This window comes from Staurois parvus, unplaced genomic scaffold (assembly GCF_062004578.1).
Source record: "Staurois parvus isolate SC_StPar_1 unplaced genomic scaffold, SC_StPar_1.0 ptg001527l, whole genome shotgun sequence".
In the NCBI taxonomy this organism is placed as follows: domain Eukaryota; kingdom Metazoa; phylum Chordata; class Amphibia; order Anura; family Ranidae; genus Staurois; species Staurois parvus.
In genome coordinates, this window is record NW_028319323.1 from 278608 (window position 1) to 306060 (window position 27453).

At 49.4% G+C, this 27453-nt stretch overlaps 1 pseudogene across 1 annotated transcript in view; it reads right to left on the bottom strand.

Annotated features, from left to right (window-relative positions):
• LOC149435369 (inactive heparanase-2-like) overlaps nucleotides 1-27453 on the bottom strand; it is a 279818-nt pseudogene that overhangs the window by 246892 nt on the left and 5473 nt on the right. The window contains exon 2 of the transcript XR_016308497.1: nucleotides 1162-1316. The product of XR_016308497.1 is annotated as an inactive heparanase-2-like (transcript). The remainder of the gene's footprint in view (nucleotides 1-1161; nucleotides 1317-27453) is intronic.

A 27453-nucleotide genomic window follows, 5' to 3' on the forward strand; every position in this document is an offset into this window, starting at 1 on the left:
CAACAGGACCATCAAAGGGGCAAGCAACCCCAACAGGACCTTCAAAGGGGCAGGCAACCCCAACAGGACCATCAAAGGGGCAGGCAACCCCACCCCAGCGGGACCTTTAAAGGGGCAGGCAACCCCAACAGGACCATCAAAGGGGCAGGCAACCCCAGCAAGACCTTCAAAGGGGCAGGCAACCCCAGCAAGACCTTCAAAGGGGCAGGCAACCCCAGCGGGACCTTTAAAGGGGCAGGCAACCCCAGCGGGACCATCAAAGGGGCAGGCAACCCCAGCAAGACCTTAACAAAGAGCAGGCAACCCCAGCAAGACCTTTACAAGGGGCAGGCAACCCCAGCGGGACCTTTACAAGGGGCAGGCAACCCCAGCGGGACCTTTACAAGGGGCAGGCAACCCCAGCAGGACCCTCAAAGGGGCAGGCAACCCCAGCAGGACCCTCAAAGGGGCAGGCAACCCCAGCAGGACCCTCAAAGGGGCAGGCAACCCCAACAGGACTGGACCTGAGGGCAGACACCTACATGGCTCACCTCCTCCAAGAATCGGCTAAGGCACCAAAAATATTTGGGCTGTCCATTTGATTTTCCCAGCCCCAGTTTCCCCATCTTCCCCATCCCCCCAGCCCTCTATGTTCTGGAAGCCCCCGGAATGAGGGGGAATTAACCAAACCAGCAGAACCCCAAATCAATAGCTGCTCCAATGACTACAGAGGAGCCACAACTGTCCTTTCCCCAGCACCGTATACTTGGAGGGGCCACACATATCCCCCAATATAATGCAGATATCGGAATGTCATACATACTGTATATACCAACAGAATCCATATATACAGGCAACTGGTGACATCAGGAATCATCCCCCGGGGGATCTACATCTTCCACAATGTATGCACTCCATCGATTGGCCATTCCCTCCCTAACCTCAATTACCGCCCCCCCCCACAGGGATGGAATTACTGACGACATCCATTTCTGAACAATCAAAATTTTTGTAACAACAAAAAGTAGAAAGAAAAAAAAAAAGTGCTGCAATGAGCGAGGAAGGAGCAGGGTGGTCCCTCCCCTCCAGGTGGTCCCTCCCCTCCAGGTGGTCCCTCCCCTCCCGGTACCAATTCTCCATCTCTACCTCAGCAAGCAGTCAGTGAAGGCAGTCATTCCTTACCGTCCTCATAGTTCTTTAGATAGTCATCGGGTCCAAGTCCTCTGTTCTTCGCCGGGTTCTTGAGGTTCTGGAATTGTAAGAAGTCCGTTCTGGGGCCCCCAAACCTCAAGTACCCCGGAGCCAGGCCCCGCGCCAGAGTCACCAGCCGCTTGGAACTGAGAAACAGAAAGAAACGTTTATTAGATAACGAAGATCAAAGATTTCACCCAACTGGTTCATCAACTCCACCTAGAAGTACACATGGAATGGGAAGAGCCTCTCCACCCCGACCCTCCACCCTCCTCCCCCATGTCTCCTCTCTCCTATGTCCTCATACTCCTTCATTGCCTCGTTACACCTTTCCCGCACATGTCTCTGACCCTCTCCACCCTCCTCCCCCATGTCTCCTCTCTCCTATGTCCTCGTACTCCTTCATTGCCTCGTTACACCTTTCCCGCACATGTCTCTGACCCTCTCCCCCATGTCTCCTCTCTCCTATGTCCTCGTACTCCTTCATTGCCTCGATACACCTTTCCCACACATCTCCCCGACCCTCTCCACCCTCCTGCCCCATGTCTCCTCTCTCCTACATCCTCATACTCCTTCATTGCCTCGTTACACCTTTCCCACACATCTCCCCGACCCTCTCCACCCTCCTGCCCCATGTCTCCTCTCTCCTACATCCTCATACTCCTTCATTGCCTCGTTACACCTTTCCCGCACATCTCTCTGACCCTCTCCACCCTGCACACCCATGTCTCCTCTCTCCTATGTCCTCATACTCCTTCATTGCCTCGTTACACCTTTCCCGCACATCTCCCCGACCCTCTCCACCCTCCTGCCCCATGTCTCCTCTCTCCTACGTCCTCATACTCCTTCATTGCCTCGTTACACCTTTCCCGCACATCTCCCCGACCCTCTCCACCCTCCTGCCCCATGTCTCCTCTCTCCTACGTCCTCATACTCCTTCATTGCCTCGTTACACCTTTCCCGCACATCTCTCTGACCCTCTCCACCCTCCTGCCCCATGTCTCCTCTCTCCTATGTCCTCGTACTCCTTCATTGCCTCGTTACACCTTTCCCGCACATCTCCCCGACCCTTTCCACCCTCCTGCCCCATGTCTCCTCTCTCCTACGTCCTCATACTCCTTCATTGCCTTGTTACACCTTTCCCGCACATCTCTCTGACCCTCTCCACCCTCCTGCCCCATGTCTCCTCTCTCCTACGTCCTCATACTCCTTCATTGCCTCATTACACCTTTCCCGCACATCTCTCTGACCCTCTCCACCCTCCTGCCCCATGTCTCCTCTCTCCTACGTCCTCATACTCCTTCATTGCCTTGTTACACCTTTCCCGCACATCTCTCTGACCCTCTCCACCCTCCTGCCCCATGTCTCCTCTCTCCTACGTCCTCATACTCCTTCATTGCCTTGTTACACCTTTCCCGCACATCTCCCCGACCCTCTCCACCCTCCTGCCCCATGTCTCCTCTCTCCTATGTCCTCGTACTCCTTCATTGCCTCGTTACACCTTTCCCGCACATCTCTCTGACCCTCTCCACCCTCCTGCCCCATGTCTCCTCTCTCCTACGTCCTCATACTCCTTCATTGCCTCGTTACACCTTTCCCACACATCTCTCTGACCCTCTCCACCCTCCTGCCCCATGTCTCCTCTCTCCTACGTCCTCATACTCCTTCATTGCCTTGTTACACCTTTCCCGCACATCTCTCTGACCCTCTCCACCCTCCTGCCCCATGTCTCCTCTCTCCTACGTCCTCATACTCCTTCATTGCCTCGTTACACCTTTCCCGCACATCTCCCTGACCAGCTCCACCCTCCTGCCCCATGTCTCCTCTCTCCTATGTCCTCATACTCCTTCATTGCCTCGTTACACCTTTCCCGCACATCTCCCTGACCAGCTCCACCCTGCACACTATCTGGTCCTCCTGCAGGAGGAGGAAGTTCTCTCTCTAATGTGTGGGAGAAGATTTGCTCCTCCTCCTGTTGAAGGCCTATATCTGTGGTGGTCCATCACTCTAATCACTCTGCAGACTACATTTCCCAGAGTTCAGTGCAGCCTGCATCAAAGTCTCTCTCTCCCTCCATGCACACCGGCTCCCTCTGCTGGATGGATGCTGAATGGCACTGAAAGTCTTGTATAGGCAGAGCGCAGCTGCAGTACAGTGTCTCCATAGCTGACAACCAAGCGCCTGGATACTCTGACTTCTCCCGCCTTTACAACACTTTGCGCATGCTTCTCCAGGCACACACTGGCTTCACTCCACCCCATTCATGCTACCGAGATCTGACTACAAAACCATTCCCAACCAGTGTGCTCCTCTGACCCCGCCAGCAAATACTCCCCAAACCACCATTACTGACCTCCTCGCTCACAACACCCCCCCATGCTGGGAATGCTGGGAAGTCCCCGTACTTCTCCATCTCCTCTGTGTACAGCTGCCCAATCACTGTTACAGTGCTGCAGAGCCCAGCCCCCCTCCCACCCAGCCACCCGCTGCCATTCCTGGGCTCCCTTGTTCCACCGGGGAGCCCAGGACCCCAATAAGTGTTCTGGTTGGCTGTCCACAGAGGAGATGGAGGAAAACACAGTGGCTGAGTGGTTAGCACTTCCGCCCGGCAGTACTGGGGTTGTTGGTTAAAATCCCAAGCACAGCACCACCTGCCTGGAGTTTGCATGTTCTCCCTGTGCCTGCGTGGGTTTCCTCCGCGTACTCCAGTTTCCTCCCACACGCCAAAGACATGCTGGGAGGATAATTGGCTCCGGTCTACATTGTCCCTAATATGTGTATGTATGAATGTGAGTTAGGGACCTTAGATTGTACGCTCCTCGGGGGCGGGGACTGATGTGAATGTACAATATATAAAGCGTGGAGTACATTGATGGCGATATATAAGTACCTGTAATAAATAAATAACTAGAGTTCTGCCCCCCCTTACCCCCCCGTCTCCTCTGTGATACATGGAGGCGATGAAGATATCAGCCCATCTGGTGTCAGAGCCGTCTTACCCAGTAAAGTCAGGGAAGCAGCCCTATCACCACCCTATGGCAGCCCTATCACCACCCTATGGCAGCCCTACCACCACCCTATGACTGTCCTATCACCGCCCTATGACCGTCCTATCACCACCCTATGACCGTCCTATCACCACCCTATGGCAGCCCTACCACCACCCTATGACTGTCCTATCACCGCCCTATGACCGTCCTATCACCACCCTATGGCAGCCCTATCACCACCCTATGACCGTCCTATCACCACCCTATGACCGTCCTATCACCACCCTATGACAGCCCTATCACCGCCCTATGACAGCCCTATCACCACCCTATGACTGTCCTATCACCACCCTATGACAGCCCTATCACCGCCCTATGACAGCCCTATCACCACCCTATGACCGTCCTATCACCACCCTATGACAGCCCTATCACCGCCCTATGACAGCCCTATCACCACCCTATGACCGTCCTATCACCACCCTATGACTGTCCTATCACCGCCCTATGACCGTCCTATCACCACCCTATGGCAGCCCTATCACCACCCTATGACCGTCCTATCACCACCCTATGACAGCCCTATCACCACCCTATGACCGTCCTATCACCACCCTATGACCGTCCTATCACCGCCCTATGACAGCCCTATCACCGCCCAATGACAGCCCTATCACCGTCCTATCACCACCCTATGACCATCCTATCACCACCCTATGACAGCCCTATCACCGTCCTATCACTACCCTATGACCTCCCTATCACCACCCTATGACCGTCCTATCACCACCCTATGACAGCCCTATCACCGCCCTATCACTACCCTATGACCTCCCTATCATCACCCTATGACCGTCCTATCACCACCCTATGACAGCCCTATCACCACCCTATGACAACCCTATCACCACCCTATGACCGCCCTATCACCGCCCTATGACCGGCCTATCACCGCCCTATGACAGCCCTATCACCGCCCTATGACCGTCCTATCACCGCCCTATGACCGTCCTATCACTGCCCTATGACAGCCCTATCACCGCCCTATGACAGCCCTATCACCGCCCTATGACCGTCCTATCACCACCCTATGACCGTCCTATCACCACCCTATGACCGTCCTATCACCATTCTATGACATCCCTATCACTGCCCTATCACCGCCCTATCACTGCCCTATCACCGCCCTATCACTGTTCTATCACATCCCTATGACAACCCTATCACCACCCTATGACCGCCCTATCACCACCCTATGGCCGTCCTATCACCACCCTATGGCCGTCCTATCACCACCCTATGACTGCCCTATTGCTGGGGTAGGTGCCCTGCATCAGAGAGATTGGGAGCTTGCTCTGTGTCCATGTGAGTCTGAGGACTGTACTGCAGAGAGATCATTCGCTGAGCTGGGACTGGAGCTCAACGCCTTGTGAGGACTGAGACTTCTGGGACAGCTGATCATCAAGTGTACTGGATCTGATCTATTGCATGCCAGGAGTGGTGAGTGGAATTACCAAGCTTAACCCCTTTATGCCCACAGTTAATGTCAACTGAGACAGCCCCTTACTTAGCAGCCCATCTGCAACCCTTTGTGTACAGTCTACATGTGCACCACCTACAGAAGGGCCCCAAAAAAAAGCCGCCCAACACCAACAGTAAGTAGCTAGGTACTTCGCAGTCACCTCCAGGGGTGAACGTGTACACCCACCAACCAAGGGGCTGTATGCGCAAAGTACACTTGGGGACACTGTTGGAACAGTAATTGCCAAGAGTTACAGCGAGACATTTTCGTTGTGCCGCTCATGCTTCCAGTCGATGTTGCTCCTCTAATGCTGCGTATACAAGTGTCATGGCGGCTAACCTTATTGCAGTGTCATTGGCCGCAGGTGAGGCTAATATTCAGGGACCCGAATGTAGTTGTTGACCTGTTTATTGGTTGTATACTGGAATACTTACCTATTACCAGCGGCTTGTGGCCTGTTTTTCGGGAACTATGGTAGAGCGGTAATATACTGACACTGACCCGACTCGGGGGCGAGCTGCCTTCAGCCCATTGGCCAAAATAAAATCGATCTCAACTCTTGTAATAATTTATTGCCACAAAGTACAAGAACTTTCCCAAATCTGAAAGGTCCGGAAGATTCTCTGTACTTCTGATGAAATGTTTCAGGAAGTGAAGCAATGATGAGGAGTCGGGAGAATATTCCGGGGGGGGGGGGGAGCGAGACTCTCTCTGCGCTTTCCTATCAGTAAAATCGGCCAAATTTGATTTCTGGAAACAAGTGAAAGATTTCCATGCAGGATGGAATATTCGCTTCTTTATAGTACGAGCTCCGCCCAGAAATGGAATATATTCGTTCTCATTATCTGGCCATTCTGTTAGAAATCTGAGCGATGAAAAGTCCGCGAATCAGCAGACAACCGTCTATGGAAGGATTGGGGGATGGGATCCTCAGAGCGTCATATAAACACAACGCGACTTACTGGGAAAATGACTACAAAGTGGATGCGATGTCTGCAGGAAACCAGGCGAAGGATCCCAAAACACAGCAAGAAATCTAAAAAGACCAAAAGCTGCTGAAGGCAAGAGATCTGTACATTAGATTGCAAGCTCTCCGGGGCAGGGGCCCTCCTAACCCACCCGATTGTATCTGTGCTGACCCCCTGTACACTGTGCTGACCCCCCCGTACTCTGTGCTGACCCCCCCGTACTCTGTGCTTAACCTCCTGCACTCTGTGCTGACCCCCCCGTACTCTGTGCTGACCCCCCCGTACTCTGTGCTGACCCCCCCGTACTCTGTGCTGACCCCCCCCGTACTCTGTGCTGACCCCCCCCGTACTCTGTGCTGACCCCCCCCGTACAGTGTGCTTAACCTCCTGCACACTGCGCTGACCCCCCCCTACTCTGCGCTGACCCCCCCATACTCTGCGCTTAACCTCCTGCACACTGTGCTGACCCCCACGTACAGTGTGCTTAACCTCCTGCACACTGCGCTGACCCCCCCTACTCTGCGCTGACCCCCCCCTACTCTGCGCTGACCCCCCCCTACTCTGCGCTTAACCTCCTGCACACTGCACTGACCCCCCCTACTCTGCGCTGACCCCCCCCTACTCTGCGCTTAACCTCCTGCACACTGTGCTGACCCCCCTACTCTGGGCTGACCCCCCCCTACTCTGCGCTGACCCCCCCCTACTCTGCGCTTAACCTCCTGCACACTGTGCTGACCCCCCCTACTCTGCGCTGACCCCCCCCTACTCTGCGCTGACCCCCCCCCCTACTCTGCGCTTAACCTCCTGCACACTGCACTGACCCCCCCTACTCTGCGCTGACCCCCCCCTACTCTGCGCTTAACCTCCTGCACACTGTGCTGACCCCCTGCACGGTGCTGTGCAAACTGTCCAGAAATCCTGGAGAAGAATCATTATGACTTTATAAGACAATCATCATCAATGTAACAAAAAAAAACAACAATCATCATCATCAATGTAACAACAAAACTTAAACGCAATCATCATCAATGTAACAAAAACAGCAATAATAATAATAATCATCATAACAAAAACAACAATAATCGTCATCATCATCATTATTATTAACGTTACAACAAAAATTAACGCCATCGTCCTCATCATAACAAACAATGACAATATTAATCATCATCATCAACATAACAACAAAAATTAACCCCATCATCATCACCATCATAACAAAACAACAATAATCATCATCATCATCAATGTAACATAAACAACAACAATCATCATCAATGTAACAAAAACAACAACAATAATAATAATTATCATCAATGTAACAAAACTTAATGCAATCATCATCAACATCATCAATGTAACAAAAACAACAACAATAAACATCATCAATGTAACAACAACAATTAACCCCATCATCATCACCATCATAACAAAACAACAATAATCATCATCATCAATGTAACATAAACAACAACAATCATCATCAATGTAACAAAAACAATCATCATCATCATCAATGTAACAAAAACAACAACAATAATAATAATTATCATCAATGTAACAAAACTTAATGCAATCATCATCAACATCATCAATGTAACAAAAACAACAACAATAAACATCATCAATGTAACAACAACAATAATCATCATCATCATCAATGTAACAACAACAATAATCATCATCGTCGCCGTCGTAACAAAAACAACATCAATTAACCTCATCATCAATGTAACAACAACAATCATCATCATCAATGTAACAACAACAATCATCATCATCAATGTAACAACAACAATCATCATCATCCACATCATCAATGTAACAAAAACAGCACAAATAATAAAAATAATAATAATCAACATAACAACAAAAATTAACGTCATCATCATCATCACCATCACAACAACAACAACAATCATCATCATCATCATCACAACAACAATCATCATCATCATCATCACAACAACAACAATCATCATCACAACAACAATCATCATCATCACAACAACAATCATCATCACAACAACAATCATCATCATCATCACAACAACAATCACCACAACAACAACAATCATCATCACAACAACAATCATCATCATCACAACAACAACAATCATCATCATCATCACAACAAAAACAATCATCATCATCATCACAACAACAACAATCATCATCATCATCACAACAACAACAATCATCATCACAACAACAATCATCATCATCATCATCACAACAACAATCATCATCATCACAACAACAACAATCATCATCATCATCACAACAACAATCATCATCATCATCACAACAACAATCATCATCATCATCATCACAACAACAACAATCATCATCATCACAACAACAATCATCATCATCACAACAACAATCATCATCATCACAACAACAACAACAATCATCATCACAACAATCATCATCATCACAACAACAATCATCATCATCACAACAACAACAATCATCATCATCATCACAACAACAACAATCATCATCATCACAACAACAACAATCATCATCATCATCACAACAACAACAACAATCATCATCACAACAACAACAATCATCATCATCATCACAACAACAACAATCATCATCATCATCACAACAACAATCATCATCACAACAACAATCATCATCATCATCATCACAACAACAATCATCATCATCACAACAACAATCATCATCATCATCACAACAACAATCATCATCATCATCACAACAACAACAATCATCATCATCACAACAACAATCATCATCATCACAACAACAACAATCATCATCACAACAACAACAATCATCATCACAACAATCATCATCATCATCATCATCACAACAACAATCATCATCATCACAACAACAACAATCATCATCATCATCACAACAACAATCATCATCATCATCATCATCACAACAACAACAATCATCATCATCACAACAACAACAATCATCATCATCACAACAACAACAATCATCATCATCATCACAACAACAATCATCATCATCACAACAACAATCATCATCATCATCACAACAACAATCATCATCATCATCATCATCACAACAACAACAATCATCATCATCACAACAACAACAATCATCATCATCATCATCATCATCACAACAACAACAATCATCATCATCATCACAACAACAATCATCATCATCACAACAACAACAATCATCATCATCATCACAACAACAATCATCATCATCATCATCATCATCATCACAACAACAACAATCATCATCATCACAACAACAACAACAATCATCATCACAACAACAACAATCACCATCATCATCACAACAACAACAATCATCATCACAACAACAACAATCATCATCATCATCACAACAACAACAATCATCATCATCACAACAACAACAATCATCATCATCACAACAACAACAATCACCATCATCATCACAACAACAACAACAATCATCATCACAACAACAACAACAATCATCATCACAACAACAACAATCATCATCATCATCACAACAACAACAATCATCATCATCATCACAACAACAACGTATTTCCTTTTTCCTGGAGACGACAATTTCTCCTCTTTGTAGCAGAAATACATTCTGTCCCATATATTGCTGCCCCCCCCCCCCCCCCGAATGCCACAATTGTGATTGTATGCGATGTGAGGAGAGTGGATGACAGATGAGCACCCCGCCATGCTGAGGCCGCCACACAACCCCCCCATACACCATCACATGTGACCTAACGCCGGCCATAGATGGGGAGAATTGCACACAACAATCCATAGGAAATGAAGGTTGGAGGAAAGTTCGATCATTTCTCTGGTCATTAGTGGAGATCGATGTTCATTTCTGACCGCAGTGAGGAGGGGATTGGAGGACGCGGGAAGGAACGTTTTTCTCATTTGTGACGCTGTGGGAGGTTTTCTGTTTCAATCGTTTTTATTACAAATGTTTGTTACAATAACAGAGGAAGAAGACAAACGGAGAGAAGAAACGCATCGATCGTATCGTCCGACATGCTGAGATCCGTGCATAGAAGGAAAGACACGTATGGACATCCCCGTCCCCCCCTCCCCCCCAGGGACCCCCGAGACGGGCAGAAAGTTGCACCAATCGTTTTCTGTGACAGGTTTCCATTCATTCCAAAATCACAATTTAAAAGCAAACAAAATCTTTCAAACGACATTCGAATCTTCCAATATATTCATACGAATGTTCCTAAAACGTTTCCGAAAAATGTTCGTTCAAAATTCTCTATAGGCACACAGGGACAGGAGTGTACTTGGTAAGGAGAACCTCCTGCCTGCACTGTGCATGTGTTAGACTGATGACATTTCCAGATTCCACTTGTACCTCCCGCTGTGTCACCACAAGAGGTTCCTCCATGGCAGATGACACCATAGCGGGGACGCGGCACTCCTCCTGCCGGCACACAGCGGTCTGGAGTCACCAAATCTTCTACTTCATTACAAACCATCAGAACGTCTGACTTTCCACGTATTATTACTCGGCAATGGCAGGAGGGATGCAGACACTGACCATGTCCATGGTGGGGAGACTGTGTGAGACGTGAGTGAGGTGACGCCCTGCTGGCTGCAATCATCCAATCACCTGTCAGCACAAATCCTTCCTTCTCTTCAGTTTCCAGAAGATAATCCGGGAATTTCACAAATTTAATTTTTACTTCATTTCACCTCATTTACAAAACTACGAGAAAGTGATCTCCAGGCCTACAGTCCATCCCCCGCCTCCACCGGATCCAACAAAAAGATAGGATCCATGAGATCCTCTGTGGGGGCGGGGTCACCCCAAGGATAGGATCCATGAGATCCTCTGTGGGGGCGGGGTCACCCCAAGGATAGGATCCATGAGATCCTCTAGGAGGGCGGGGTCACCCCAAGGATAGGATCCATGAGATCCTCTGTGGGGGCGGGGTCACCCCTAAAGATAAGATCCATGAGATCCTCTGTGGGGCGGGGTCACCCCAAGGATAGGATCCATGAGATCCTCTGTGGGGGCGGGGTCACCCCAAGGATAGGATCCATGAGATCCTCTAGGAGGGCGAGGTCACCCCAAGGATAGGATCCATGAGATCCTCTGTGGGGGCGGGGTCACCCCTAAAGATAAGATCCATGAGATCCTCTGTGGGGGCGGGGTCACCCCAAGTATAGGATTCATGAGATCCTCTGTGGGGGTGGGGTCACCCCAAGGATAAGATCCATGAGAACCTCTGTGGGGGTGGGGTCACCCCAAGGATAGGATCCATGAGATCCTCTGTGGGGGCGGGGTCACCCCAAGGATAGGATCCATGAGATCCTCTGTGGGGGCGGGGTCACCCCAAGGATAGGATCCATGAGATCCTCTAGGAGGGCGAGGTCACCCCAAGGATAGGATCCATGAGATCCTCTGTGGGGGCGGGGTCACCCCAAGGATAGGATCCATGAGATCCTCTGTGGGGGCGGGGTCACCCCAAGGATAAGATCCATGAGAACCTCTGTTGGGGTGGGGTCACCCCAAGGATAGGATCCATGAGATCCTCTGTGGGGGCGGGGTCACCCCAAGGATAGGATCCATGAGATCCTCTGTGGGGGCGGGGTCACCCCAAGGATAGGATCCATGAGATCCTCTGTGGGGGTGGGGTCACCCCAAGGATAGGATCCATGAGATCCTCTGTGGGGGTGGGGTCACCCCTAACGATAAGATCCATGAGATCCTCTGTGGGGGCGGGGTCACCCCAAGGATAGGATCCATGAGATCCTCTGTGGGGGCGGGGTCACCCCAAGGATAGGATCCATGAGATCCTCTGTGGGGGCGGGGTCACCCCAAGGATAGGATCCATGAGATCCTCTGTGGGGGTGGGGTCACCCCAAGGATAGGATCCATGAGATCCTCTGTGGGGGCGGGGTCACCCCAAGGATAGGATCCATGAGATCCTCTGTGGGGGCGGGGTCACCCCAAGGATAGGATCCATGAGATCCTCTGTGGGGGTGGGGTCACCCCTAACGATAAGATCCATGAGATCCTCTGTGGGGGCGGGGTCACCCCAAGGATAGGATCCATGAGATCCTCTGTGGGGGCGGGGTCACCCCTAAAGATAAGATCCATGAGATCCTCTGTGGGGGCGGGGTCACCCCAAGGATAGGATCCATGAGATCCTCTGTGGGGGCGGGGTCACCCCTAACGATAAGATCCATGAGATCCTCTGTGGGGGTGGGGTCACCTCTAACGATAAGATCCATGAGATCCTCTGTGGGGGCGGGGTCACCCCTAACGATAAGATCCATGAGATCCTCTGTGGGGGCGGGGTCACCCCAAGGATAGGATCCATGAGATCCTCTATGGGGCGGGGTCACCCCAAGGATAGGATCCATGAGATCCTCTGTGGGGGCGGGGTCACCCCAAGGATAGGATACATGAGATCCTCTATGAGGGCGGGGTCACCCCAAGGATAGGATCCATGAGATCCTCTATGAGGGCGGGGTCACCCCAAGGATAGGATCCATGAGATCCTCTATGAGGGCGGGGTCACCCCAAGGATAGGATCCATGAGATCCTCTATGAGGGCGGGGTCACCCCAAGGATAGCATCCATGAGATCCTCTGTGGGGGCGGGGTCCAGGGTCCAGGTGTCAGGAAAAGTGGTTGTACAGGTGACAACACTGATACTGCAATGTGACACATCTGACTACCATGCCTGGATCCATGGAGGATGTACAGTGGGGGATGGGATGCCAATGCCTGGATCCATGGAGGATGTACAGTGGGGGATGGGATGCCAATGCCTGGATCCATGGAGGATGTACAGTGGGGGATGGGATGCCAATGCCTGGATCCATGGAGGATGTACAGTGGGGGATGGGATGCCAATGCCTGGATCCATGGAGGATGTACAGTGGGGGATGGGATGCCAATGCCTGGATCCATGGAGGATGTACAGTGGGGGATGGGATGCCAATGCCTGGATCCATGGAGGATGTACAGTGGGGGATGGGATGCCAATGCCTGGATCCATGGAGGATGTACAGTGGGGGATGGGATGCCATTGCCTGGATCCATGGAGGATGTACAGTGGGGGATGGGATGCCAATGCCTGGATCCATGGAGGATGTACAGTGGGGGATGGGATGCCAATGCCTGGATCCATGGAGGATGTACAGTGGGGGATGGGATGCCAATGCCTGGATCCATGGAGGATGTACAGTGGGGGATGGGATGCCAATGCCTGGATCCATGGAGGATGTACAGTGGGGGATGGGATGCCATTGCCTGGATCCATGGAGGATGTACAGTGGGGGATGGGATGCCAATGCCTGGATCCGTGGAGGATGTACAGTGGGGGATGGGATGCCAATGCCTGGATCCGTGGAGGATGTACAGTGGGGGATGGGATGCCAATGCCTGGATCCGTGGAGGATGTACAGTGGGGTATGGGATGCCAATGCCTGGATCCATGGAGGATGTACAGTGGGGGATGGGATGCCAATGCCTGGATCCATGGAGGATGTACAGTGGGGGATGGGATGCCAATGCCTGGATCCATGGAGGATGTACAGTGGGGGATGGGATGCCATTGCCTGGATCCATGGAGGATGTACAGTGGGGGATGGGATGCCAATGCCTGGATCCATGGAGGATGTACAGTGGGGGATGGGATGCCAATGCCTGGATCCATGGAGGATGTACAGTGGGGGATGGGATGCCAATGCCTGGATCCATGGAGGATGTACAGTGGGGGATGGGATGCCAATGCCTGGATCCATGGAGGATGTACAGTGGGGGATGGGATGCCATTGCCTGGATCCATGGAGGATGTACAGTGGGGGATGGGATGCCAATGCCTGGATCCATGGAGGATGTACAGTGGGGGATGGGATGCCAATGCCTGGATCCATGGAGGATGTACAGTGGGGGATGGGATGCCAATGCCTGGATCCATGGAGGATGTACAGTGGGGGATGGGATGCCAATGCCTGGATCCATGGAGGATGTACAGTGGGGGATGGGATGCCAATGCCTGGATCCATGGAGGATGTACAGTGGGGGATGGGATGCCAATGCCTGGATCCATGGAGGATGTACAGTGGGGGATGGGATGCCATTGCCTGGATCCATGGAGGATGTACAGTGGGGGATGGGATGCCAATGCCTGGATCCATGGAGGATGTACAGTGGGGGATGGGATGCCAATGCCTGGATCCATGGAGGATGTACAGTGGGGGATGGGATGCCAATGCCTGGATCCATGGAGGATGTACAGTGGGGGATGGGATGCCAATGCCTGGATCCATGGAGGATGTACAGTGGGGGATGGGATGCCATTGCCTGGATCCATGGAGGATGTACAGTGGGGGATGGGATGCCAATGCCTGGATCCATGGAGGATGTACAGTGGGGGATGGGATGCCAATGCCTGGATCCATGGAGGATGTACAGTGGGGGATGGGATGCCAATGCCTGGATCCATGGAGGATGTACAGTGGGGGATGGGATGCCAATGCCTGGATCCATGGAGGATGTACAGTGGGGGATGGGATGCCAATGCCTGGATCCATGGAGGATGTACAGTGGGGGATGGGATGCCAATGCCTGGATCCATGGAGGATGTACAGTGGGGGATGGGATGCCAATGCCTGGATCCATGGAGGATGTACAGTGGGGGATGGGATGCCAATGCCTGGATCCCCTATTGCCCAGGGGCCCCATGAGTTGTCAGTCCGCCCCTGACTGGTAATAATACTGCTAGTAACTATACCTCCTCCATGCAGCTTTCAGCTATAGAGCGGAGAAAGAGGCGGGACTGAAGAATTCACACTGCCGATTACTCACAAAGAAGACAGCTGGGATCTGAACTTCAATTGGATGGATGACGGCTCCGCCCACATGTGACAGATGAGAGAGCCAATCACTGAGCTGCACTGGTTGTTTGCTGGACAGGAGTATGGCTGATTCTTCCACTCCAATCCCTAATACTCCGATACCCCGGATATAATATCGCTAATACTCCGATACCCCGGATATAATATCCCTAATACTCCGATACCCCGGATATAATATCCCTAATACTCCGATACCCCGGATATAATATCGCTAATACTCCGATACCCCGGATATCATATCCCTAATACTCCGATACCCCGGATATAATATCGCTAATACTCCGATACCCCGGATATAATATCCCTAATACTCCGATACCCCGGATATAATATCCCTAATACTCCGATACCCCGGATATCATATCCCTAATACTCCGATACCCCGGATATAATATCACTAATACTCCGATACCCCGGATATCATATCCCTAATACTCCGATACCCCGGATATAATATCACTAATACTCCGATACCCCGGATATAATATCACTAATACTCCGATACCCCGGATATAATATCCCTAATACTCCGATACCCCGGATATAATATCCCTAATACTCCGATACCCCGGATATAATATCCCTAATACTCCGATACCCCGGATATCATATCGCTAATACTCCGATACCCCGGATATAATATCGCTAATACTCCGATACCCCGGATATAATATCGCTAATACTCCGATACCCCGGATATCATATCGCTAATACTCCGATACCCCGGATATAATATCACTAATACTCCGATACCCCGGATATCATATCCCTAATACTCCGATACCCCGGATATCATATCACTAATACTCCGATACCCCGGATATAATATCACTAATACTCCGATACCCCGGATATCATATCGCTAATACTCCGATACCCCGGATATCATATCGCTAATACTCCGATACCCCGGATATAATATCCCTAATACTCCGATACCCCGGATATAATATCCCCAATACTCCGATACCCAGGATATAATATCCCTAATACTCCGATACCCCGGATATCATATCGCTAATACTCCGATACCCCGGATATCATATCGCTAATACTCCGATACCCCGGATATCATATCGCTAATACTCCGATACCCCGGATATCATATCCCTAATACTCCGATACCCCGGATATCATATCGCTAATACTCCGATACCCCGGATATCATATCCCTAATACTCCGATACCCCGGATATCATATCCCTAATACTCCGATACCCCGGATATCATATCCCTAATACTCCGATACCCCGGATATCATATCGCTAATACTCCGATACCCCGGATATCATATCCCTAATACTCCGATACCCCGGATATCATATCCCTAATACTCCGATACCCCGGATATCATATCCCTAATACTCCGATACCCCGGATATAATATCCCTAATACTCCGATACCCCAGATATCATATCCCTAATACTCCGATACTCCGAATATAATATCACTAATACTCCGATACCCCGAATATAATATCCCTAATACTCCGATATCCCGGATATAATATCGCTAATACTCCGATACCCCGGATATAATATCCCTAATACTCCGATACCCCAGATATCATATCCCTAATACTCCGATACTCCGAATATAATATCACTAATACTCCGATACCCCGAATATAATATCCCTAATACTCCGATACTCCAGATATAATATCCCTAATACTCCGATACCCCGGATATAATATCGCTAATACTCCGATACTCCGGATATATCACTAATACTCCGATACTCCAGATATAATATCCCTAATACTCCAAATATAATATCACTAATACTCCGATACTCCAGATATAATATCCCTAATACTCCAAATATAATATCACTAATACTCCGATACTCCGGATATCATATCACTTATATATTGGATTCTTCCAATATAATAGCAATTGTACTCTGAATACAGTACCTCAAATCCTCCTATTACAATCCCACAGAAATACTCGAATACTCGCTCGTTACTCTTCTCTCGACACACAGCGGAGGTCGGGAAGCAAAGATCGGCCTTCACATAACTGACCAATCAGAAGGATCCTCCTGTTCAGAGATCCATCAGTAAGCACAGATCACATGGTATCCTCTCACTCAGAGATCCACCAGAAGCCCAGATCATATGGGATCCTCCAGCCAAGAGATCATCCAGAAATCACAGGTCACATGGGATCCTCCAGCTCAGAGATCCAACGCAAAGCCCAGATTACATGGGATCCTCCAGCTCAGATCACATGGGATCCTCCAGCACAGAATTCCACCAGAATGCCCAGATCACATGGGATCCTCCAGCTTAGAGATCAACCAGACAGTCCAGATCACATGGGATCCTCTAGATCAGAGATCAACCGGAAAGCCCAGATCACATGGGTTCCTCCCATTCAAAGATCCACCAGAAAGTGCAGCTCACATGGGATCCTCCCAATTTGAGATCCATCAGAAAGTCCAGATCACATGATATCCTCCAGCTCACAGATCCACCAGAAAGTCCAGATCACATGAGATCCTCCAGCTCACAGATCCACCAGAAAGCCCAGATCACATGGGATCCTCCAGCTGAGAGATCAATCAGAAAACCCAGATCACATGGGATCCTCTGCTCATAGATCCACCAGAAATCCCAGATCACATGGGATCCTCCCGCTCACAGATCCACCAGAAAGCCCAGATCACATGGGATCCTCCCGCTCACAGATCCACCAGAAAGCCCGGATCACATGGTATTCTCCAACTCAGAGATCTACCAGAAAGCCTAGATCACATGGGATTCTCCAGCTCAGATATCCACCAGAAAATTCAGATTGCATGGGATCCTCCCACTCAGAGATCCACCAGGAATCCCAGATCACATGGGATCCTCTCACTCAGAGATCCATCAGAAATCCCAGGTCACATGGGATCCTCCCACTCAAAGATCGACCAGAAAATCCAGATCACATGTGATCCTCCCGCTCAGAGATCCACCAGAAAGCCCAGATCACATGGGATCCTCCTGGTCAGAGATCCACCAGAAAGTTCAGATTACATGGGATCCTCCCACTCAGAGATCCACCAGGAATCCCAGATCACATGGGATCCTCCTGGTCAGAGATCCACCAGAAAGTTCAGATTACATGGGATCCTCCCACTCAGAGATCCACCAGGAATCCCAGATGACATGGGATCCTCCTGCTCACAGATCCACCAGAAAGGCCAGATCACATGGGGTCCTCCAGCTGAGATATCAATCAGAAATCCCAGGTCACATGGGAATCATACCCACTCAAAGATCCACCAGAAAGGTAAGATCACATAGGATTCTCCAGCTCAGATATCCACTAGAAAGTTCAGATTGCATGGGATCCTCCCACTCAGGAATCCCAGATCACATGGGATCCTCCTGCTGAGTGATCCACCGGAAAGCCCAAATCACATGGGATCCTCCCACCCCAAGATCCACCAGAAAGCCCAGATCACATGGGATCCTCCTGCTCACAGATCCACCAGAAAGCCCGGATCACATGGGATTCTCCAGCTCAGATATTCAACAGAAAGTTCAGATTGCATGGGATCCTCCCACTCAGAAATCCACCAGGAATCCCAGATCACAGGGGATCCTCCTGCTCAGTGATCCACCAGAAAGTCCAGATGACATCGGATCCTCCCGCTCAGAGATCCACCAGGAATCCCAGATCACATGGGATTCTCCATGTCACGGATCCCCCACACGCCACGCCCACAGCGACTAGCTAACCGAGGTGCGCACGTGCGGCCGTGACTTGGGGTAAGAGGGAATAAAGGGGACTGAACTCTGAATATATAAAACCGTATATAAGACCAGCCGTGATATCCTTCCACAGCCGCACTACCTCTGCCCACCACCGGGGGGAGACTCCACTCCAATCCAGACGGCTGACCACACACTGGCAGATACAAATCTTACATACAATCTGGTGCATCGATTAGAGTTGAGGAGCAGCTTAGTAATCACACCCTTCCAGAGTCCCTCCAGCTACCTACAGCCAGAACCCCGATGTTATCACCCTTCCACTGTCCACCCATCCCCGCACCAGACGCACCCCCCACACCAGACACACCACAAATGGTAGCCTGCCACCACCCAGCAGTTTGTCTGGCCGATCTGTTACCTTTACAATCTGCACACAATCTGCCCACACACAGTGCAATTGTATACAGATTGGCAATGTGCTTGACTGAGCGTTTAAAGGCACTAAAATACGATACAATCTAATCCAATCTAATCTCTCCAAAGATATGACCATGAGCTTAAATACACAGAAGTCATTAATTATTTTGAGCATTAATTTCCCGGAAGTGGGCGGGGCATAAAATATGTACAAAATATAAAAAGTTACAGAAATACAAGAAGACACACAAATGACTTCACTATAAAAGAAAAAGGGAATAAAACAGAATAAAACTTTTACCGAGATCTATCCTGCGACTGGAGCAAGTCAGAAAAGACAGAAATCAGTTAGTCGATCCAACCAGCTCCATATGTCCCAATGTCCGGGTACTCCATTTATGGGGATATGGATGTAGGCAGGACAATTGTCCTCGGCCAATTGACTCTGGGGGGTGTTCCTGTACCCGCCCACAGGATGTTCTGGGTGCTGACCTGCCTAAGGTCAATCGGACCAAGACTGGTTTGGATCACCAAGTTGGGGATTGGATTTCCGACACCAGCGCATCAGCCCGATCGCGACAGTACCAATCACTGTTGGGCTGTCGCGATCCAGTGCCACCTAACCATTCCCTGCATTTTCCTGGCCTTCTACCTAATCCACAAATATAATTTGTTATATGTCGGTGTGACCCACAGAGTGCCCAATCAGAAGGAAGTATTTTCATCTCTCTGCAACTAATATTTTAGCTTTTATGAGAGATGAACATTTCCTTTGATGGATGGATATTCTTTTAGAGCTTCCAATGTCAGGGAGACAACCTGTCTACAGCCATTTCCTTCCAACTGGTTTCCCCAGAAGGTGACAAAATCTTATTAGCCCCCAGATGTCACTTCCAGAGGAAGCCGGGCTTTTCCGATGTTAATTGGGGACCGTTTGTGTCTGAGTACCTCGGACTGAATATTTCCCCCAATGACAAGGACTGGAACTACATCTACCATTACAGGGTCATAGCTACTCAAATCTGTACATTTCTGTCACATTTCTGTCTCACTCCAGCTCAGACATCCACCAGAAAGCCCAGATCATATGGGATCCTCCAGCTTAGAGATCAATCAGAAAACCCAGATCACATGGGATCCTCCCATTCAAAGATCCACCAGAAAAGCCAGATCACATGGGATCCTCCAGCTTAGAGGTCAATCAGAAAACCCAGATCACATGGAATCCTCCCATTCAAAGATCCACCAGAAAAGCCAGATCACATGGGATCCTCCAGCTCAGAAATTAACCAGAAAGCCCAGATCACATAGGATCCTCCTGCTCAGAGATCCACCAGAAAGCCCAGATCACATGGGATCCTCCAGCTGAGAGATCCACCAGAAAGCCTAGATCTCATGGGATTCTCCAGCTCAGATATCCACCAGAAAATTCAGATTGCGTGGGATCCTCCCACTGAGAGATCCACCAGGAATCCCAGATCACATGGGATTCTCCAGCTCACAGATCCGCGTGAAAGCCCAGATTACATGGGATTCTCCAGCTCTAAGATTCACCAGAAAGCCCAGATCACATGGGATCCTCCAGCTCTGAGATGCACCAGGAAGTCTGGATCCCAAGGGATCCTCCAGTTCAGAGATCCACCAGAAAGCCTGGATCACATGGAATACTCTCGTTCTGAAATCCACAAGAAAGCCTAGATCACCTGGGATTCTCCCACTCAGAGATCCCCCAGAAAGCCCAGATCACATGGGATTGTCCTATTCAGACATCCCCCAGAAAGCCCAGATCACATGGGATCCTCCCATTCAGACATCCCCCAGAAAGTCCAGATCACATGGGATCTCCTTGCTCAGAGATCCCCCAGAAAGCCCAGATCACATGGGATCTCCTTGCTTAGAGATCCCCCAGAAAGCCCCGATCACATGAGATCTCCTTGCTCAGAGATCAACCAGAAAGCCCAGATCACATGAGATCTCCTTGCTCGAGATCCCCCAGAAAGCCCAGATCACATGGGATCCTCCCGTTCAGACATCCCCCAGAAAGCCCAGATCACATGGGATCCTCCCGTTCAGACATCCCCCAGAAAACCCAGATCACATGGGATCCTCCCACTCAGAGATCCCCCAGAAAGCCCAGATCACATGGGATCCTCCCGTTCAGACATCCCCCAGAAAACCCAGATCACATGGGATCCTCCCACTCAGACATCCCCCAGAAAGCCCACATCACATGGGATCGTCCTATTCAGACATCCCCCAGAAAGCCCAGATCACATGGGATCCTCCCATTCAGACATCCCCCAGAAAGTCCAGATCACATGGGATCTCCTTGCTCAGAGATCCCCCAGAAAGCCCAGATCACATGGGATCTCCTTGCTTAGAGATCCCCCAGAAAGCCCCGATCACATGAGATCTCCTTGCTCAGAGATCAACCAGAAAGCCCAGATCACATGGGATCCTCCCGTTCAGACATCCCCCAGAAAGCCCAGATCACATGGGATCCTCCCACTCAGAGATCCACCAGCCCAGAGCTGTCACTGTCAGCCAGAGAGCAGAGCGTTCTCTTCAGTCATAACTGATAAATTTCTGGGATGCTTTGTACATTGCAAACATGTGCAACCTAATGGAAACCATTCTGTGTGCACCAGACCCAACCTCACACGGGGAGCATGGACCTCTATACAGGAGACACGCAGTATACAGGGGATGGGGGGGGTGTACACGGGGCTCACACGGGGAGCATGGACCTCTATACAGGAGACACGCAGTATACAGGGGATGGGGGGGGTGTACACGGGGCTCACACGGGGAGCATGGACCTCTATACAGGAGACACGCAGTATACAGGGGATGGGGGGGGTGTACACGGGGCTCACACGGGGAGCATGGACCTATATACAGGAGACACGCAGTATACAGGGGATGGGGGGGTGTACACGGGGCTCACACGGGGAGCATGGACCTATATACAGGAGACACGCAGTATACAGGGGATGGGGGGGTGTACACGGGGCTCACACGGGGAGCATGGACCTATATACAGGAGACACGCAGTATACAGGGGATGGGGGGGGTGTACACGGGGCTCACACGGGGAGCATGGACCTATATACAGGAGACACGCAGTATACAGGGGATGGGGGGGTGTACACGGGGCTCACACGGGGAGCATGGACCTATATACAGGAGACACGCAGTATACAGGGGATGGGGGGGTGTACACGGGGCTCACACGGGGAGCATGGACCTCTATACAGGAGACACGCAGTATACAGGGGATGGGGGGGGGTGTACACGGGGCTCACACGGGGAGCATGGACCTCTATACAGGAGACACGCAGTATACAGGGGATGGGGGGGGGGGTGTACACGGGGCTCACACGGGGCTCACACGGGGAGCATGGACCTCTATACAGGAGACACGCAGTATACAGGGGATGGGGGGGGGGTGTACACGGGGCTCACACGGGGAGCATGGACCTCTATACAGGAGACACGCAGTATACAGGGGATGGGGGGGTGTACACGGGGCTCACACGGGGAGCATGGACCTATATACAGGAGACACGCAGTATACAGGGGATGGGGGGGTGTACACGGGGCTCACACGGGGAGCATGGACCTATATACAGGAGACACGCAGTATACAGGGGATGGGGGGGTGTACACGGGGCTCACACGGGGAGCATGGACCTATATACAGGAGACACGCAGTATACAGGGGATGGGGGGGTGTACACGGGGCTCACACGGGGAGCATGGACCTCTATACAGGAGACACGCAGTATACAGGGGATGGGGGGGTGTGGGGTGTACACGGGGCTCACACGGGGAGCATGGACCTATATACAGGAGACACGCAGTATACAGGGGATGGGGGGGTGTACACGGGGCTCACACGGGGAGCATGGACCTATATACAGGAGACACGCAGTATACAGGGGATGGGGGGGTGTACACGGGGCTCACACGGGGAGCATGGACCTATATACAGGAGACACGCAGTATACAGGGGATGGGGGGGTGTGGGGTGTACACGGGGCTCACACGGGGAGCATGGACCTATATACAGGAGACACGCAGTATACAGGGGATGGGGGGGGTGTACACGGGGCTCACACGGGGAGCATGGACCTCTATACAGGAGACACGCAGTATACAGGGGATGGGGGGGGGTTTACACGGGGCTCACACGGGGAGCATGGACCTCTATACAAGAGACACGCAGTATACAGGGGATGGAGGGGGTGTACACGGGGCTCACACGGGGAGCATGGACCTATATACAGGAGACACGCAGTATACAGGGGATGGGGGGGTGTACACGGGGTATATAGGGCATAGTATGGATTATATGGAGAGTATATAGTATATAGAGAGGATATGGGGTATATAGGATATGGAGTGTGTAGGGTATATATGGATGATATGGAGAAGTATATTATATATGTGGTATATAGAGAGAGAGGATATAGAGGATATATAGTACGTGGGATATGTGGTATATATGATGTTTATGGAGTATATATGTATCATATGGAGGATATAGGGCATGGGGTATATGGAGTATATAATGTATGCAGAGTATATATAGAGAGGAAATACAGCATACAGGGTGTGTGAACAAATGGAGTATATGGGGTATATATGATATATAGAGAGGAGAGGAAGTATATAGGGTATGTGGGGTATAACATCTGTGAAGTATACGGGGCGGACTCCATGGACCACCGTCATATATAGTATATATGGAGGGGTTATGTAGTATATACTGTATATAGAGTATATATAATATGGAGTGTGTAGTGTACATGGAGTATATGGGATATATGGAGTCTGTGAAGTATAGTGGGTATATATGGACTATATGATGTATATAAAGAACACGGTGTATACTATGTGTATGTAGTATGTAAAGTATAGGAATTATAAGGAATATATGGAATACAAAGATTCTATGACACATGTATAGATATATGTAGTATATAGATTATATAGGTACATGGAGTATATAGATTATATAGGGTACACATAGTATATAGATTATATAGGTACATGGAGTATATCGATTATATAGGTACATGGAGTATATAGATTATATAGGTACATGGAGTATATAGATTATATAGGTACACGGAGTATATAGATTATATAGGGTACACATAGTATATAGATTATATAGGTACATGGAGTATATAGATTATATAGGTACATGGAGTATATAGATTATATAGGTACATGGAGTATATAGATTATATAGGTACATGGAGTATATAGATTATATAGGTACATGGAGTATATAGATTATATAGGTGCATGGAGTATATAGATTATATAGGTACATGGAGTATATAGATTATATAGGTGCATGGAGTATATAGATTATATAGGTACATGGAGTATATGAATAATAAGGGATATATGAAGTACAAAGATTACATGGAGTATGTAAGGGATATATGGAGTATACATGGGGTATATAGAGTACATGTAGAGTATATATGAAGTATACACAGAGTACATATGGAGTATATAAGTTACATCTGGAGCCCCCTGGCACTTCTGGTGCGGTGGTTTGTGCACAACTATGTATATATGCAAAGTATATACAGTATGTTGTACACGTGGAGTATATATAAAGTATATTTAGAGTATATACAGTATGCAGGACATGTGAAGTATATAAGGGGTATATATGGTGTATATATGGTGTATATAACGAGTATATCTGGGGTATATATTGCGTATATATGGGGTATAAAAGGAGTATATATGGGGTATATAAGGAGTATATATGGGGTATATATTGCGTATATAATTAGTATATAAGGAGTATATATGGGATAGATAAGGAGTATATATATGGGGTATATGAGGAGTATATATGGGTTATATAAGGAGTATATATGGGGTATATGTGGGGTATATAAGGAGTATATATGGGGTATATAATTAGTATATAAGGAGTATATATGGGATAGATAAGGAGTATATATGGGGTATATAAGGAGTATATATGGGATAGATAAGGAGTATATATGGGGTATATAAGGAGTATATATGGGGTATATAAGGAGTATATATGGGGTATATATGGGGTATATAATTAGTATATAAGGAGTATATATGGGGTATATAATTAGTATATAAGGAGTATATATGGGATAGATAAGGAGTATATATATGGGGTATATGAGGAGTATATATGGGTTATATAAGGAGTATATATGGGGTATATGTGGGGTATATAAGGAGTATATATGGGGTATATAAGGAGTATATATGGGGTATATAATTAGTATATAAGGAGTATATATGGGTTATATAAGGAGTATATATGGGGTATATGAGGAGTTTATATGGGGTATATAAGGAGTATATATGGGTTATATAAGGAGTATATATGGGGTATATGAGGAGTTTATATGGGGTATATATGGGGTATATAATTAGTATATAAGGAGTATATATGGGGTATATAAGGAGTATATATGGGGTATATATGGGGTATATAATTAGTATATAAGGAGTATATATGGGGTATATACAGTAAACATGGCACTCTTTGATTGAGGTAAGTGCTCAGGTACTCACCCTCAGGGACATGTGAAAACGGGTTGAGGCGTGGCGGGTTGTGATGGGTCGTGGCAGGTTGTGGTAAGTTGTGGCGCGTTGTGGCAGGTCATGACAGGTCGTGGTGGGTCGTGGCAGGTCGTGGCGAGTTGTGGCCGGTCGTTACGGGTTTTGGCAGGTTGTGGCAGGTCGTGATGGGTTGTGGCGGGTTGTGGAGGGTTGTGGCGGGTCGTGACAGGTCGTGGCGGGTTGTGGTGGGTTGCAGTGGGTTGTGGAGGGTTGTGGCGGGTTGCAGTGGATTGTGATGGGTCGTGACAGGTTGTGGCGGGTTGTGGCGCGTCGTGGCAGGTCATGACAGGTCGTGGTGGGTCGTGGCGGGTCGTGGCGAGTTGTGGCCGGTCGTTACGGGTTTTGGCAGGTTGTGGCAGGTCGTGATGGGTTGTGGCGGGTCGTGACAGGTCGTGGCGGGTTGTGGTGGGTTGCAGTGGGTTGTGGAGGGTTGTGGCGGGTTGCAGTGGATTGTGATGGGTCGTGACAGGTTGTGGCGGGTTGTGGTGGGTTGCAGTGGGTTGTGGAGGGTTGTGGCGGGTTGCAGTGGATTGTGATGGGTCGTGACAGGTTGTGGCGGGTTGTGGTGGATTGCAGTGGGTTGTGACGGGTCGTGACGGGTTGTGGCAGGTTGTGGTGGGTTGCAGTGGGTTGTGACGGGTTGCGGCAGGTTGTGGCGGGTTGCAGTGAGTCGTGACGGATCATGGCGGGTTGTGCCGGTTGTGGCGGGTTGCAGTGGGTCGTGGCGGGTTGTGACGGGTTGTGATGGGTCGTGACGGGTTGTGCTGGGTTGTGATGGGTCATGGTGGGTTGTGACGGGTTGTGATGGGTCGTGGCGGGTTGTGGCGGGTCATGGCAGGTTGTGGCAGGTTGTCGTGGGTCGTGGCAGGTCGTGACGGGTCGTGGCGAGTTGTGGCGGGTTGTGACGGGTCGTGGTGGGTTGCGGCGGGTTGTGACGGGTTGTGATGGGTTTTGGCGGGTTGTGGCGAGTTTCAGTGGGTTGTGACGGGTCGTGACGGGTTGTGGCGGGTTGTAGTGGATTGTTGCAGGTTGCAGTGGGTTGTGACGGGTCGTGACGGGTTGTGGTGGGTTGCAGTGGGATGTGGCGGGTTGTTGAGGGTCGTGGCGGGTTGTGGTGGGTTGCGGTGGGTTGTGACAGGTCGTGATG